Raw genomic sequence first — 16,802 nt, forward strand, 5'->3', positions numbered from 1 at the left:
AAGGGATTCAGTAGAACAAATTGCCAGTTATAAAAATAGTCACAATGATGTAAAGTACAGCATAGGGAATGAGAGTGGCTGGCACTGTAATAGCTATGTACTAGTACAGTGCCAGGTGGGTACTAAACTTTGTAAGGTATACAAATGTCTAACCACTGGACTCTACAATTGAAACTAATATATTGTATGTCAACTATAACTTTTTAAAAATGAAAAACAAGAAAATAATAATAAAGAGGAAAACTAGTTTAAGCTAGCATAGATGCAAATTGATATGTAACTGCTTCCTTCCTCAGAGGAAAAACATTATTGAATTCCCAATGAAGTGACAAAACCTATCTGAAATGATAAAATTCTACCCTGCCCTGTCAATGTTGATATATTTAAATCCAGAAGAATCGTACTAGTAAAAGCTTATCCTAAGGAAATACTATTAAAAGTCTTTTTTAAAACTTTTCTATTTAAAAAGATGGTATTTGAAGCCTAGTTCATAATTGTGAAAAAGTATAGAATGACAGAAATGTACCACAGCCACAAACTAGATGAAGGTTCTGGAATAACAACAAAACACTCAGTAAATAAAGTGACCTTTTAAAAAGCAAAACAAAATCATACCTGCACACACTAAGCATATGGTGAGGAGATTAAAACGTCATGTGTAATTACAGAAATGCAGATACAGATAAGCAGGAAGTGAAAATTATATTGGGATAGTAGAAACAAAGGTAAAGTTTTCTATTCACATTTCCTCTGTTATATTGTGGTTTTAACCATAAATAACATGGGTTAGGTTTCTTGTGTATGTGAACTTTTGATATGGCTTTAAAATGAGAAAAAACAACACTGAATGCAAGTTACTTTGCTAGATAATATTTTCTTTATCAAATTAGCACAAACTGAATTTGGTGACACCCAGGCATAACAAGAAAGTAATAGGCCCTCTCATCCATAATCAGTTGAAAAGTAAATTAGTCCAATTTGGTGGGGGGGGGAGGCCATTTTCCATTCCATTTTCACTCCTAGGAATTTATCCTATGTCTATAGCTGTACAAACATCTTTATGTATAAAGATATTTTTTGTACCTTGCCTGAACTGCAAGACTGGAAACAACCTAAAAATAAACCTCTAAGGCAGTGGTTCTCAACCTTCCTAATGCCGCAACCCTTTAATACAGTTCCTCATGTTGTGGTGACCCACAACCATAAAATTATTTTTGTTGCTACTTCATAACTGTAATTTTGCTACTGTTATGAATCGTAATGTAAATATCTGATATGCAGGATGTATTTTCATTGTTACAAATTGAACATAATTAAAGCATAGTGATTAATCACAAAAACAATATGTAATTATATATGTGTTTTCCGATGGTCTTAGGCGACTCCTGTGAAAGGGTTGTTCGACCCCCAAAGGGGTCGCGACCCACAGGTTGAGAACCGCTGCTCTAAGGGGTGATTGAGGAAAATTTAAGTAAATCCATATATTGAATTCAATAGAGCTGTTAAAACTGAGGCAGTCACAATGGACACAGACACCAGGGGGGGTGAGGGCATGAGTGGGGGGAGTGGGGGGGGGCAATGGGGGGATAAGCACACATATGTAATACCTTAATCAATAAAGAAAAAGAAATAAAATTTGAAAGCCTTAAAAAAAAACTGAGGCAGAAAGATGAAACTTTTTGAGACAATAAGAAACGTTCTATATCTTGAGTATAATGATGGTTACAAAAAGAAGCAGAGAAAAGAGACCTTTGGGAGGGACGAAAATGTCATATATCTCAATTATGGTATATATTTGTCAAAAGTCATGGAACTGTACACCTAAAAAGGGTGAATGTAATCATAGGGAAATGATACCTCAAAAACTGACTTTTTAAAATTATAAGCAAAAAAAGCAAGGTGTAATTTAGTCCCATTTGTAAAAAAGAAAACTTAAGCTCGTAATAGAATTTTAGGGGGAAAAATGCTATGGAAATATGAAGGCATTTATTCTTCTGTACTGCTTGAAGTTTTCTTACTTTTTACTTGAAGTTTTTTTAACATGCTTTTATTGTTTGATTCCCTCCATTCAAAACTCATGCAAATGACTGATACCCGCTCCCGCCTTCATCTCCAATACAGACCTCGCTGGTGCGGGGGCCGGGGCTGTGCCACACAGGCTCAGGGATAGCAGGTTATGTCATCACAGCAGCTCTGCACTCAGTGTGGCTGGAGTGAGTTCCCAGGATGTCATGGGCTATGTGTTCTGGTATGCCATATATATAACTTACATTTACATAAATTACCTTACAGAAGAAATGATCAAGTGTCAAACACATGACTTATCAGTTCCACCCATTAACCCTAAAAACTGCCTCTACACTAACTCTTACCATTTCAAAGGTTCAGAATTTCAAGATAAAATCCATGTTCTTTGTGATGCCCACACAAGTCCCAGGAGTGTAGCATTGTGATGCTGAAGCAATACAGACCTAATGAAAACTCATTCAAGTGACAACTGGTTTTATGGCCTAGTGACCTACATATTTCTTTCTGCCTTCCTTTATTTACTGATTGACTTGAGAGAGTGAGGAAAGGAAACAGAGGGAGACCTGGGCTTGTTGTTCCACCTATTCATGCACCCATCAGTTAATTCTTACATGTGCCTTGACTGGGAGCAAACCCACAAACTTACTGGGATGATGCTCTAACCAACTGAGCAACCTGACCAGGGCTGTGACCTAGATATTTTTAAATTAAATAACACCTTTTTAAAAAATTGATTTTAGAGAGAAGGGAGAGAGATAGAACATTAACGTGAAAGAGAAGCATCAGTCAGTTACCTCCCACTTCCACCCCAACCAGGGGTCAAACCCGAAACCTGGGTATGTGCTCTGACCAGAAAACGAAGCCGCCACCTTTTGGTGTATGAGATGATGTTCCAGCTGAGCAACCTGACCAGGGCCTGAAAGCATGTTGCTCAAGATTTTAGGACTGAAAACTTCAAGTATTTTTTGAAAGTGGTATCTAAACTTTTAAGAATCGAGCTCGTAAAAAATATGAAGATAAAATCCTCACCACCACCAAACGTGCTCCAGATCATATAAACCCTACTACAGGAATAGGGTGTAACCCTGAGGGGAGACGGACAGTCATCTACAGGTTGACTAGTGGACACACACAGGCCTCAGTAGGTGGCAGAGCTCTAAAGAAGCCAGTGAGAGGCATGTGGTTACCAAGGAGTCTGTGGGACCCTTGGCAAAGGTCATAGTACCTTATCTATTCTTGACTGCAACTGAAACGGAGGATGTGCTTGAAGATTTCAATATTGAGACTTGCCAAATTCTAAAATTAAGAGATTCCAGTTGCAAATCACAAAAGAACAAGATTTTCATATTAAATCAATGTGAGGACATTTCCTTTGAATACTTATACTTAAGAAGTTAACCTGCACTGCCCAATACAGTAGCTATTTAGCCACATGTGGCTATTTAAATTTGTTTTAATTAAAGTTAAAATTAGGTTCCTCAGTCATTCTAGCAACATTTCACAGCTCAACAGCAATATGTGACTAGGGCTAGTATATCAGAAATCACAAATACAGAATATTTCCATCAAAAAGCCCTATTGGACAAGACTGATTTATACTATACTTGGCCATTTTAAAGAAAGTTTCTTCTTAGGTTCCCATGATTGTATTACTCTTATTCACTATCTCAGTTACACAATAAAAAGCAATAACAAAACAAACAAAAAACACACCGTCAATTGGTATTAGAGCCAGGGAAGACCTGCAAAGTGACCCTGCCCTGTCGTTTTTACATAAGGGAATCCTGAGGCCTAAAGAGTTAGGCCAGTGGCCAGAGGTGGCCTGGGCTCTCTTCTTCCCATCCCAATCTTCCCTTCACCCCATTAAGTATATAACATCCAAATAAAGCAGCAGAATAGTTCCTTTTGTGTTATTTCACTCATCAGTCAACTTTCACTTTCTCAAATGGAATTGAGGTTGTAGAAAACTTCTGTATACCTTCCCATCTCTCAGAATTTTTAAGAAAAAACTAGGGATAAACTCTAAAAATACATACAAAACTAAGAAGTACTTCTTTTAACCATCTGAGAAGCAGACAGATTGCTTCTGAAAACCAGGGTCTTGAACCTGGCAACCACTGACCTAACTCCAAACAAAGAAATTCCAAATTAATCTAACCACAGTGGGCCCACCTTTAGAGGTTAAGCTTTGAGGGCAATGAAGTTTGCATCATTTTTTAGCTAAACATTCCCTCAGGAAATGTTTAGCTAAAAATTAAAGTGTCAGACAATTATTGAGTTATATCGGGAATTTTAAGTAATTAAAATTATGTAATTTTTTAAAAATATGTATTTGTTGATTGTAAAACTTGTTTTATTTTATTGATGGGCTTGTAAAACAGTTTCATTAAAATGTATTTTCAAATATAAAAAAAAAAAAATTAAAGTGTCAGAATGAGCACCTCTGGAAGACAGGTGGCGTTGAATTGTAGATTAACCTGTGTCTGACACATCAGAATTGTTTATTACTACACAATTATTTGTAAAAAAAAACAAAAAAAAAACTGCTATTAATTGTACATTATAATTTATTCCAAACAGAAGATAAACTGCTTCTACTTGATCATTTTCTCACTCATTAATTTAAAACAAGTGTGCACATTTATTGGGCTCCTCATATAAGTGCTTAATCTCTAAAATATGTGATTAAACAAAATGAGGATTGAACACTGGAGAAGTATTTGTAAAATCACACAGTCCAGTTACAATAACTTTCAAGAAAATTAACACTTAGAATAAAAAAGTTATCTAAAAAAAGTTAAAAAGCTAATAAAACAACTAATGCAGGTTTTGGAGAGATCTTTCCACGCAAAGTAAAAACAGAAAAATCTTTTTTTAAAAAAACGTTAAATACATCTGAAATAGCAAGGTGCAGAACACAAGAGACTTATCCTAACTAAAGAAAAAAATATTTACTGTGTGTCTTTTAAAGGAGATCCTAAAAATACAGAGATGCCTTAATAAACCCTAAAATTCTAAGACTAACAGGATAGATGGGTCAGTGTTTGGAGATTTGGGGAACAGTTCCAGACTCGCTTTCTACTCTGGGAAGTAAGCCTTCCTATCATTCCCTCAGGGTGGGAGTGGGAGGGCAGTGCTGAAGGACAGAGCCAGGAGGGCGGGCTGGCTGGCACTCTTCCTTTACAGGGGGAGGAGCTTCCCTGGCCTCCGTGAAAGGACAGTGAACTCCCCTCCCTCAGCAGATCCTGGGCAGGGAACAGCCCTGCCTGAAGACAATGCATTGGACACCAAGGCTGGGTGAACAGTCTAAAAACCAATAGAGAGTTTTATTTGAAGGTCAGAAATAGTGTCCATTTTCCTGTTTTATTTTTCCTGGATCAGACCATTATACGAACAAATCTTAAGAAAAATTTCTTTTATACATAAATTACAAAAAGCACCAAGATTTTCTAATACAGGAAGAAAAAAGAGCAGACAAAGAATTCAAGTACCATGTTGTACAACGTTAACAGTTGGATAACTGTTATTCAAGAAAACAACAAACTCGGCCTACGTCCAACCATAGAACATAAAACGTTAACAGATCAGTTTCAGGCAAAGGTTATATGGTCCATAGCCAGATACTTCAATAGATCACAGAGCTCAGGAATTTAAAAAATTTAGGAGCATAAGTAACTTGTATGCTGGTCAATAAATATGTAACTTATTAGCACTTTACCTTCCTTTTTTGTAAATTTATTTTAAACTTGATCTAATAATCAAATCAACATCAACTGGAAGTGATGACAACTAGTAACTTTGTCATCTACATCTAGAAAGTTACATTAGTAAGAAGCCATTAGCATGTTTCAAGCAACAACATCCACAGATGATGGGGAAAGGGGTTCTGTGGTCAAATCACTGGGCAATGCTGAACTTCAAAAATTGACAAATTGCTTTCCAGGTCTGAGAGCCCCTTCAGTGCTTTCAATATAACAAATCTGTAGGTAAGAATTTGACCACGAGCTTCTTTCTCAGAATGCTTCCAACCAACTGGAAAATTTTTAAAGGCTAGCTTATTATGCTGTGTGGCAGTGACAAGCCTACATTCAGGAGACTGGAAACCTCGGTGGAAGGAGAGGAAACAACTGGGAAAGGGCATGTGAAGGCACCTTTCACCACACCTGTAATGCTTACTTCTTTTAAAAACAAATCAGAAGTATGGTAAAATGTAAAGATTTGACAGCTGAATGGCAGCATAAAAGTGCTTATCAGGTTATAAAAAACTGTGAAATGTATGGTGTCAGAAGAGCACCCAAAAACACTCAAATGGAGTGAGACAGATACATCATAAATTTGCCAACCTCTTACACACATTTAATTTGCATATGCAAATAAAAATGGCTTCTATTTGTTTGTATCATGTATTTACATGGAAGACCAACAAAGGCTGACCTAAAAGAAATTGTCAAGTAGGTTAAAAATTAAAATAAGCATACATCTCATAAGATTAATGCTATGTAACTACTTCTGGCATAAAAGTGAAATTTTTATAAATATATGACTAAATATATAATTTCTGAATCCAATAAAAACATATATAGGAATAAGTTTTTCTGAGGCTTAGGTGTCAGAATGCTGGTAAGCGCACCTGATGTGGGGAAATAGTGGAAATAGAGAAAAGCACTATTTCTGCCCTGACTGGTGTGGCTCAGTTGTCTGAATGTCGTCCCATGCACCAAAAGGTCAGGTTGCGGGTTGCGACTCCAGGCCAGGGCACCTGCCCAAGTTGGGGGTTCAGAACCCAATTAGGACAGGGGTTCTCAACCTCTGGGTCGCGACCCCTTTGGGGGTCGAATGACCCTTTCACAGGAGTCGCCTAAGACCATCGGAAAACACATATATAATTGCATATTGTTTTTGTGATTAATCACTATGCTTTAATTATGTTCAATTTGTAACAATGAAAATACATTCTGCATATCAAATATTTACATTACGATTCATAACAGTAGCAAAATTACAGTTATGAAGTAGCAACGAAAATAATTTTATGGTTGGGGGTCACCACAACATGAGGAACTGTATTAAAGGGTCGCGGCGTTAGGAAGGTTGAGAATCACTGTAATAGGAGGCATACAGGAGACAACCGATTGATGCTTCTCTCTCAATCGATGTTTCTCTCTCCCTCTCCCTTCCTTTCTCTCTAAAATCATCAATTTTATAAAAAAGAAAAATGGAAAGAGGTGTTTTTTTAAAGCACTATTTCCAAGTTTAAAGACTGTATTTAGAAAAATCTTGAGGTTTTTTAAAGGGAGCAAGACAATCAGGAAACGGCTGATACAACAGGAAAATCTACCTTTCTTTTTCAAGTTAATCCTTGATATTCTTCAGTTACAATAACCAAAAAAAAGCAACTTTGCAGCATGTTTTGTGCCAACCAGCAAATTCCCCTTTGTTGGCTTTTTTATTTAAAAGTAAAGTATTAAAAAAATTACAAGAGAATTTTGGAGAATATTCATCAAAAAAGCTTACAGGGAAGGAATCCAACCAAATATTCTTTGAACCTCATTGCTGTTGTACTCTCCAGCTGTTGGTATTAATAACCAAAATTGCAAAGCACTTCAGTCCTTTGCCAGAGATGGAAGATACCTGGAATCCCATACACAATGCAGAAACCAGCAGCAAAGTCCTTTATAAGAGAGGGAGTGCTAGGGTGCGTGTGTGTGGTCAGACAGTTAAAGGTGCTCTAGTACAGTGGTTCTCAACCTTGGCTGCACATTAGAATCACCTGGGAATCTTTTTAAAATCCTGATTTCTGGGCCTCATCCTCCGGAAATTCTGTTTCTTTGTTATGGGGTGGGGCCGCAACATTAATAACAAAGAAACAGAATTTCCGGAGAATGAGGCCCAGGCATCAGGATTTTAAAGATTCCCAGGTGATTCTAATGTGCAGCCAAGGTTGAGAACCACTGCTCTAGTAAACATTTCTGGCACACACTCATGATCCAATAGTAATATGCAGACAATATAGGATTCTTCTACAGGGTTAATAGAAGTAGCATATAGTCATGACTTAAAAAACTGGAAATATGTAAAAACCAAAAACACTTTAGAAGCATGACGGGAGCCTGGCAATACCAAGACTAGGAGAAAGAGCAGTACCTGGGCTACATTAGGAAGAGCTATTTATGCCATGGCTGAGACCCTACAAGAGACGTCTATAATAATAAAAGCATAATATGCTAATTAGACGAGATATCCTTCCGGATGAAGCTGGGGCTGCGAGAGAAGCCCGGGTCTCGGGTGACAGAGGGAAGCCAGTGCCAACAGACAGGGGAAGGAAGGCCTACTCTTGCACGAATTTCGTGCATCAGGCCTCTAGTTTTAAATGATCCTTTAGGGAACTTCTAGGGTAGACTTTTCTTCTGAAAACAATTAAAAAAGTAAACTAGTTCACCCTCAGATGGCTAGATTAAGGACAAATTTTTAAATGTGAAAATTAAGATACATAAGAGCACCAAATAATCCTGGCCAGAGATTATATAGTAATCATAGGCATATACATCATCAACTGTACTTTGAGTGTCTGAGTTTTGCCACAATTTTTTTGGATAGAGTTGCACCTTTTTGGTAAATATGGCTCCCGATAATCCTGTCCATCTACTATTGCTCACCTCTTTGGAGAAAGGACAATAACAATGGCAACCTTATGGAAATGTATCTGTATCTGAACAAGGTTATGCGAATCCCTAAATACTGCTGAGGGTGGGTGTCCAACACATGATCCCCAGCAGACTGTCATTCCTAGCTATTACTAAGAATTTTTTCTATCCATGAGTAGCTTGAGATGGCATTATACTCAATTAGATCTTTTTTGTTGTTGTTAATCCTCACCCAAGGATTATTTTTTCCCATTGATTTTAAGAGTGTGAGGGAGAAAGGCAAATATCAATGTGTGAGAGACACACTGATTGGTTGCCTCCCGCACACGCTCCAACCAGGGTCGGAAATCGAACCTGCAACCCTTTGGTGCTAGGGGCCCACACTCTAACCACTGAAAACACTGGCCAGAGCTCCAATTAGATCTTGATAATTATCTCCATTTGTGTCTCAAAGAAGAAATCAGATAACTGAGAAAACTTGAACTAGAAGCTAAATAACCGGGTTTCCATCATAGTAAAAAATATATATATAAATACAACAAATACCCATGAGTCCATAGTGATACAAATCCTATATAATAAAAGCCTAATATGCTATGTTTCTGGTCGTCTGTTTAACAAATCAAAGTGTAATATGCTAATGATATGCTAAGGCTGTTCAACCGCTCACTATGACGTGCACTGACTACCAGGGGGCAGACGCTCCAACCGGTAGGTTAGTTTGCTGCTGGGGTCCGGCCAATGGGGACTGAGCAAGATGGGCCAGACACGCCCTGGAGCCCTCCCTCGGTCCCTCCCTGGCTGGCCAACCTCCCTCGTCCCTCGCCAACCCCGATCATGCACCAGTGGTGTCCCTCAGCCTGCCCTGCGCCCTCTTGCAATCCGGGGACCCCTCAGTGGATGTCGAAGAGCCAGTTCAGGCCCGATCCCACAAGCCAGGCCGAGGGACCCCCCCACTCATGCACAAATTTGTGCACTGGGCCTCTAGTAATTGAATAAATAAATAAGAGGGGGAGAAGAGTTGAATCTCCAATGCCTGAAAATTCCAAATAATTTACGGAGTTACTCAACCCTAAAGGATGTAGAACAGGGGTGGGTTGACTCGAGGGCCACAATGGGTTCTTAAACTGGACCGGAGGGCCGGAACAAAAGCATGGATGGAGTGTTTGTGTGAACTAATATAAATTCAAAGTAAACATCATTACATAAAAGGGTACGGTCTTTTTTTTTTTTTAGTTTTATTCATTTCAAATGGGCCGGATCCGGCCCGCGGGCCGTAGTTTGCCCACGGCTGATGTAGAACCAAAGTCCCTACCCCTTAAATGTGGGCTGTGCATCATGACTTCCTCCCACAGACCACAGAATGGAAAAAGGGGAAAGGGGGGCAACTAGCCTTACATTGGAGAACTATGGGAAACACTGCCTCAACCTGGTGAATAAGGTCAACATCAAGGCATGTTGATAATCTACACCTTTCTTCTGATGTGATGAAAATAACACTTTACCTCTGATCTTCCTCCCAAAACCCCATAAAAACAACCCATCATGAGGAAAACAAAAAATCAGCTAAATTCTAATTGAGAAACATTTCAAATTACCATAAAACTTCTCATCAAGACTCTGGGTAAAAGAGAGTGGCACAAATTCTTGACAGTGCTAAAGTGGGGGGAAAACTCAGAAGCTGGAATTCTCTATCTAACCAAAACCTCAATGTAAATGTAAGCATGAAATAAAGACATACAATAATTTGTTTTAAATTCTGCCCATATAGGACCTAAGTAAAAAAAGAAAAGAAAAAGAAAGAAATCATCATTCTAGATATGTAAAAACCAAGTGATGCTTATTAAAAAATTTGAAAATTGGCCAGCCAGCATGGCTCAGTGGTTGAGCGTCAACCTATGAATCAGGAGGTCATGGTTCGATTCCCAGTCTTGGGCATATGCCTGGGTGCAGGAGGCAGCCAATCACTGATTCTCTCTCATCATTGATGTTTCTATTGCTCTCTCCCTCTCCCTTCCTCTCTGAAATGAATAAAAATATATTTAAAAAGAAAATGTAAAAATCAGTTCAAATTAAATATAAAAAATACCAGTATTTCCTTACGGAGGTATTTAAAACTGTTATCTTCCTGTACTTTACTAAATGAATGAATGAATGATGGAAAAAAGTCCAGAGAGAAAATACATGTATTAACACATCGTATTAAAAACCACAATTGTGTTCTTAGGAAAAACAAATCAGTATTTTATTCTGCCTTCCTCACTAGTACCAAGAGTGAATCATGAAAATTCTCATTTCTATGTGCAGTATGTATACTTCCCTCCCATAGGAAGAAATAACCAAGAGATACCTGATCTATTTAAATCTCAATGTCACTTTCCATTTATGGCCATATATAATATACTTAACCCTTGCTAAACCTTAATATTTTCATGTGTAAATGAAGACTACTCAACGACTGGGTTATTTCAGGAATTAAATGAAGTACTTAGCATCATGCCTAGCACACATTTTGAAGAGTCAATGAAAGCTCTTATTTTGATCCAATCTCTGCCCTGAAAAAGCTTATCATGGGAGTAATTATTTCTACACAGTTAGTTATCCAACAAGAGCTGTTAATATGAAGAGTATGGGAACACAGAAAATGGCTCTATTTGAGAGTACTTTCCCAAAGTGAGCCTTCTTTTAAGACTTCGCTGAATTTCCGTTTTCAAATGACCCCTGAGGAAAAAAAAAATACTGGGTTCTAATTAATATCCAACCCCAGTATTAGACTTCATCTAGTGCCATGGATCTCTTAGAACTGGAAAATCTAAAAGGAGGCCATTTATTATTTATTATTTTGACTATGTTTTAAGTAACTAAGAAAAACAGATTAATACTTTTGATGTAACATTATTGACTCCACTAGATTAAAATGTCTCAGTAGTGAAATAATACCAATCACTTCCTTTTATATATATGGAGCAAATGTTTGATGATTCTCTCTACATTTTCTCTGTTTCTAGAATATTAACTCATTTCAACCTGGCCGGTGGTTCTCACTGGTTAGAGTGTCAGCCCGAGCACCAAAGGGTGGCAGATTCGAATCCCGCTCAAGGGCATGTGCCTGGGTTGCAGATTCCATCCCTGGCCCCAGTCAGGGCATGTGCAGAAAAAATATTCTCAAGTGAGGATTAATAGAATATTAACTCATTTCTAGGGAAAAAGAAACCTATAGGAAAAATACTAAGCTTAACTCAAGTATATTTCAGTCATTTTACTTGATCACTTACCTCTAAATCCCCCAGTGCCATGGATTACCTTAAGCTTCAAGTACATGATTAAAAACTTAAATAAATGCCCTGGCCAGTGTTGTTCAGTTGACTGGGCATCGTCCCATGCACCAAAAAGGTTGCTGGTTCGATTCCTGGTCAGGGCACATGCCTGGGTTACAGGCTAAATCCCCGGTAGGAGGCATGCAGGAGGCAGCCAATAGATGCTCCGCTCTCACATCGATGTTTCTCTCCCTTCCTCTCTAAAAATCAATAAAAATATTTTTAAACAATTTTAAATACATAATATTCCTTAAGAAAAGGAGGAAATGATAGAAGTAAAAGACTACCAGGAGGGAAGGGAAACTATGTGTCTGGGAGGAAGTCTTGACTCTAGTACTCAATGAAATGACACATTTAAGCCCCTTCCTAAATTACTGTCAGAGTTACAGTGGATGCACTGATTTCCCAAGATTGATATTGACCCCAAGTTTTATGAAAACTTCAAAAAACTTCAACCCAAACGTGAGCACTGTCCAAAAATAGATGGGCTCATACTGATGAGTGAACCAAAACAGAAAATAAAACCCAAAATACACAGAAGGCTGTTAGGGCCTTAGTGAGAACGGCTCTGATGCTCTAACGAGGGCAATCACAGAGCTCTCACAGAGCACGGGGCCAGGCCCCTCCTGACTTCTCCGTTATATTGAACAGCTGCCCTCAGCTCAAGCCAGACAACGGCATCTAAATAAAGCAAAGTAAGTCTGGGAAGAAACCCCAGAACAGGACTGAAGGCTGGAAAGGAAAGCAGCACAAAGCTTGAGGCAATGCCACACCATGACCTTGAAGGAAGGAAAAGAGGTGGGGAGAGAATGAGAGAAAGGAAGATGAGACAAGAGAGGGAAAGAGGAAAGGAGAGGGGCAGAGAAGAGAATGAAAGGCAGGTTCACCCAAGAGTGAAGTGAACACCTCATTATACAACCCATTAACTTTGGCGACTGTGGCAGGTGTGCATTTGCTCCAAAATTGTACTTGCCCGCCCAGCTCACTAAACACACGCACTCTCCACAGTGAGGGCTACTATTCAAGGGAGAAGCCTTTTGGGCAAGTGGACTTACATTAATCAGTACAAATCTTCATTCCAATATTTGGCCAACCAAGGATTACTGGACATTTGAGAAAAATAAGAAAGGAATAAAAAGAAAGACCAGGATAAAGAAAACAGATTAAGTGATCCTAAGGAGAACAAACAGGAATAGACCACAGCAAACCAAACATCTCAATAACCATGCTAAAAGCTTCAAGGGGTATATTCCTTCACAACAAACAGCAAAACCGGCCACTATGAGCAATGAAAAGACCAGAGAACTACGAGGAGATCTTGGAAATTAAACACATAGTTGATAAAATTTTCATCAGAAAGGCTGACTGGGCATGACTGAAGACAGTATTCTGGAAGATCAAAAGAAGAAACCTCCCAAATAGAAGGAGGAAAGGACAGAAGAGAAAATATGAAGGAAAACATACAAGCTAGATCGCTCCAACAGGCCCAACATTTATAGACTAAGTTCCATAAGACAAGCAGAGACCATGTGAAGTGACAAAGGGGAAAAACAAAGAAACATGTGAATGGGATAAAGATTTGAGATTGAAGATTACAGTGAGCCAAGCAAGATGAAATTTAAAATACACCTACTACAGCCCTGGCTGGTGTGGCTTGGTTGGTTTGGTGTTGTCCTGTGCACCAAAAGGTTGCCCTTTGATTCCGTCAGGGCACATACTGGGGTTGCAGGCTCGATCGTGCAGGAGGCAGCCAAACGATGTTTTCCCTTCTCACATTGATGTTTCTCTCTCTCCCTTTCCCATCCTCTCTAAAAATCCATTTAAAAAAAATTTTTTTTTTAAAATTCTGATGGAAAAGCATTTTGAACCAAGAACTCTCAACCTAAACAAACTATGAGTCAAGTATGATGGCAAACTGAAGATCACTCCAGACATAACCTAAACAAACTATGAGTCAAGTATGATGGCAAACTGAAGATCACTCCAGACATAAGAATTTTGAAATTTACCTCTGAAGCACTAAAAAAATTCTGGGGGAAAAAAATCTTTAATGTTTTCAACTGAACTGAAAAAAAAATGAGTGGCCTTAACAGGGGAAGGCAGAGAAACCCCAGTGTGACTGCAGTCACAGGCACAGAAGAAATTAATCCACATTAGAGTGGACAGCAGAGAACAAGTCAAACATGTCCTCAAAAATAAAAATATCCATTTCCAATACTGCAAAATTAAAAAATGTGTGAAGATATAGGCTTTTAATAACATTAAGAAAAAATATAGTAATTAGAACTTGCAAGAAAAACTACAGCAAACTAAATTGTGGCATTATTGTCAACAGATTATAGGACAATAGATTTAAGAAAACAGAATGTCACTTGATCTTTACATTCTTCAAGTAGAACAACTTTCAACTGCCACAGGGTTTATTATTATAAACACAATTATACTACTTGGTTCTGCAATTGACCGTATCACTCCTAGTAGTAATACCATTTATTGGTCTTTTTTTTTCTTAAAATTTTAAATAGTTTTTAAAAATCCAAAACAATGTCTAAGGGAGATAAAAGGGACAGAAGTAAAAAGACACTGTGAAAATAAATAAGTAAGTAAGTAAAAACAACGAAAAACCATCAGCACAATTACAATTGTAATAATAAATCCAGAAAGTAGAGGAACAGTTGGCAGTGTAGGTGCATGAAATTCCTCAACTTTCATGACAGGAATAAAAGAGAGACTGTCAGACAGATACACTAAGAAATATATTCTTTTAAATTCCAATGATAATCACAGGAATAAATTTTCAAAATTTTTAAAAGATTATCTCTAGGGAATGGTAAAAGATTGGCAGGTTTTTCCATTTCAAGTTCCATTGCTCTATGGTGTTGGAGAAAACATTTTACCATGGTGGAAATTTCCTAAAATGTTAAATTCTATGTTGCCTCTAGTTTCTGGCTAGACCACAACATTCTTAAACGTTATCATTAATGACTCTAGACGTGAGGATAACTCAGAAGTATCTTCCAAAAGTTTAAATGTTCATTCTCTTTGATCCACCGAATTTACGAGTGGTAACAACTATAAAGGTACAAGGAAGCTTACTACACAACTGTGTCTTGGCAAAAGCCTCTTAAAAATCCTAAATGCCGTCAATGAGAACAGCTCAATATGTTATGGTAGGTACGTGCTATAAAGTGTTGAAGCAGTAACCTAGAGGACTGGGGTAGTAATGAGATGGAAAGATGACCATAATACACTGTGTCATGACAAAATAGCAGAAGAATATATGTAGTAAAATCCCATTTTGTGTAGTTTTCTAGAAATCCTTTTGTATATGCAGAAGAATTGTGAAAATATACACACCAAACTATTAACAGAATTGTAATGACCTATGGATGTGAGACTGAAAGCTGAGGATACTGACTTTTTACTTCTGGTTGTTTGAACTTCTTATAAATATAACCTTTGTAAATTGCAAAAAATTCTTGAGAAAACAACTTCCACTGCTTTCCTTACCTTCCCACCCTCCATCTCCCCAGCACTGTTGCACATACACCCCAGTCTTCCGTGCAGCACAGTGGAAACGTGTAGATCCAGAGCTTATAATTCTCTCCAAATCTCATTTCCATGTGATACTCAGAATATACTTGACACCCTGCATGACTGACAAAAAATGCAGCTTAGTGTTGCATTTGGTCTGCAGCCTGGTTGTTAGGGGTGGTGCTGCCGGGAGGCCAAGGTGTGCATGATGCCCCCGTGTAGGTCATTAACTGATATGTGGTCAGCCTGGTTTTTATTCACCATCTGTCATCTTCTTGGTGACAGGACAAGGTGTAGAAAGACCAAAGTATATCAACTTTAACTAGTGGGAACACTTCTGAAAAGGTGTGCACTGATAGGCTTTGTCTCGTGGAATCGGAAGGACACATTTGTGTATGTGTATGTGCAGAGTTAACACATTTCTTTGCCAGTCACCCACACATAAGTCACTAAAGTATGTCCTCAGTGTTTCCCAGAGCGAGAACGCTGGTTAGCCAGGTCTCTGTGGCAACACTGCAGGCTGTGCTCCGCAGGAGCAGTGTGATATCCGAGTTCCGTTCCTGGTCTTTAACTCTCATCTTCAGCCATCACGCTGAACACAAAATCAAAATCATGTGACTTCTCAACCTGAACTGTGCTTCAAGAAAGGCTATTCTTTCACTACTCATTTTCAGGAAAGGCAACAATAAAAGGAGACAATCAAATAATAAAGAAAAAAATGAAAAGAATTAAGAAAAATAGAACAAATGAGGACTTACAATGTGACCACAGTGCTATAGTTATATAAATACTAGCAGCCCAGTGCACAAAATTCGTGCACTGGAGGGGAGGGGAGCGGGAGTTCCCTCAGCCCGGCCTGTGCCCTCTCACAGTGGGGAGTGGGCCTAAGCCAGCAATCGGACATCGCTCCCACAGTCCAGGACCCTTTGCTCCTTACACCCCACCTGCTCACTTCTCCTTACCGCTTGGCTCGCTGCTCCTTAGCGCTATTGCGGAGGCAGGAGAGGCTCCTGCCACCACTGCTGCACTCGCCAGCCGTGAGCCCTGCATTGAGCATCTGCCCCCTGGTGGTCAGTGCACATCATAGTGACCGGTCGTTCTGGTCATTCAGCCATAACAGTCACTTAGGCTTTTATTATATAGATCTCTAACAATTAAGTATTTAATTTTGGTCTATTGTAAAATGTCTCTTAAAATGTCCAAATCAACAATCCAAACCCAAACATGAATCATTTCTTTGGTCATTATATTTTTCACGATATTGTAAACCTAGTGAAAG

General features: G+C 38.6%; 1 protein-coding gene across 10 annotated transcripts in view; it reads right to left on the minus strand.

The window, feature by feature from the left end:
- Positions 1-16,802, minus strand: part of WDR33 (WD repeat domain 33) — a 105,858-nt gene that overhangs the window by 25,863 nt on the left and 63,193 nt on the right. The gene's annotated exons all lie outside the window — the stretch shown is intronic.

The sequence above is a fragment of the Myotis lucifugus genome, unplaced genomic scaffold, assembly GCF_000147115.1.
Source record: "Myotis lucifugus unplaced genomic scaffold, Myoluc2.0 scaffold_433, whole genome shotgun sequence".
In the NCBI taxonomy this organism is placed as follows: domain Eukaryota; kingdom Metazoa; phylum Chordata; class Mammalia; order Chiroptera; family Vespertilionidae; genus Myotis; species Myotis lucifugus.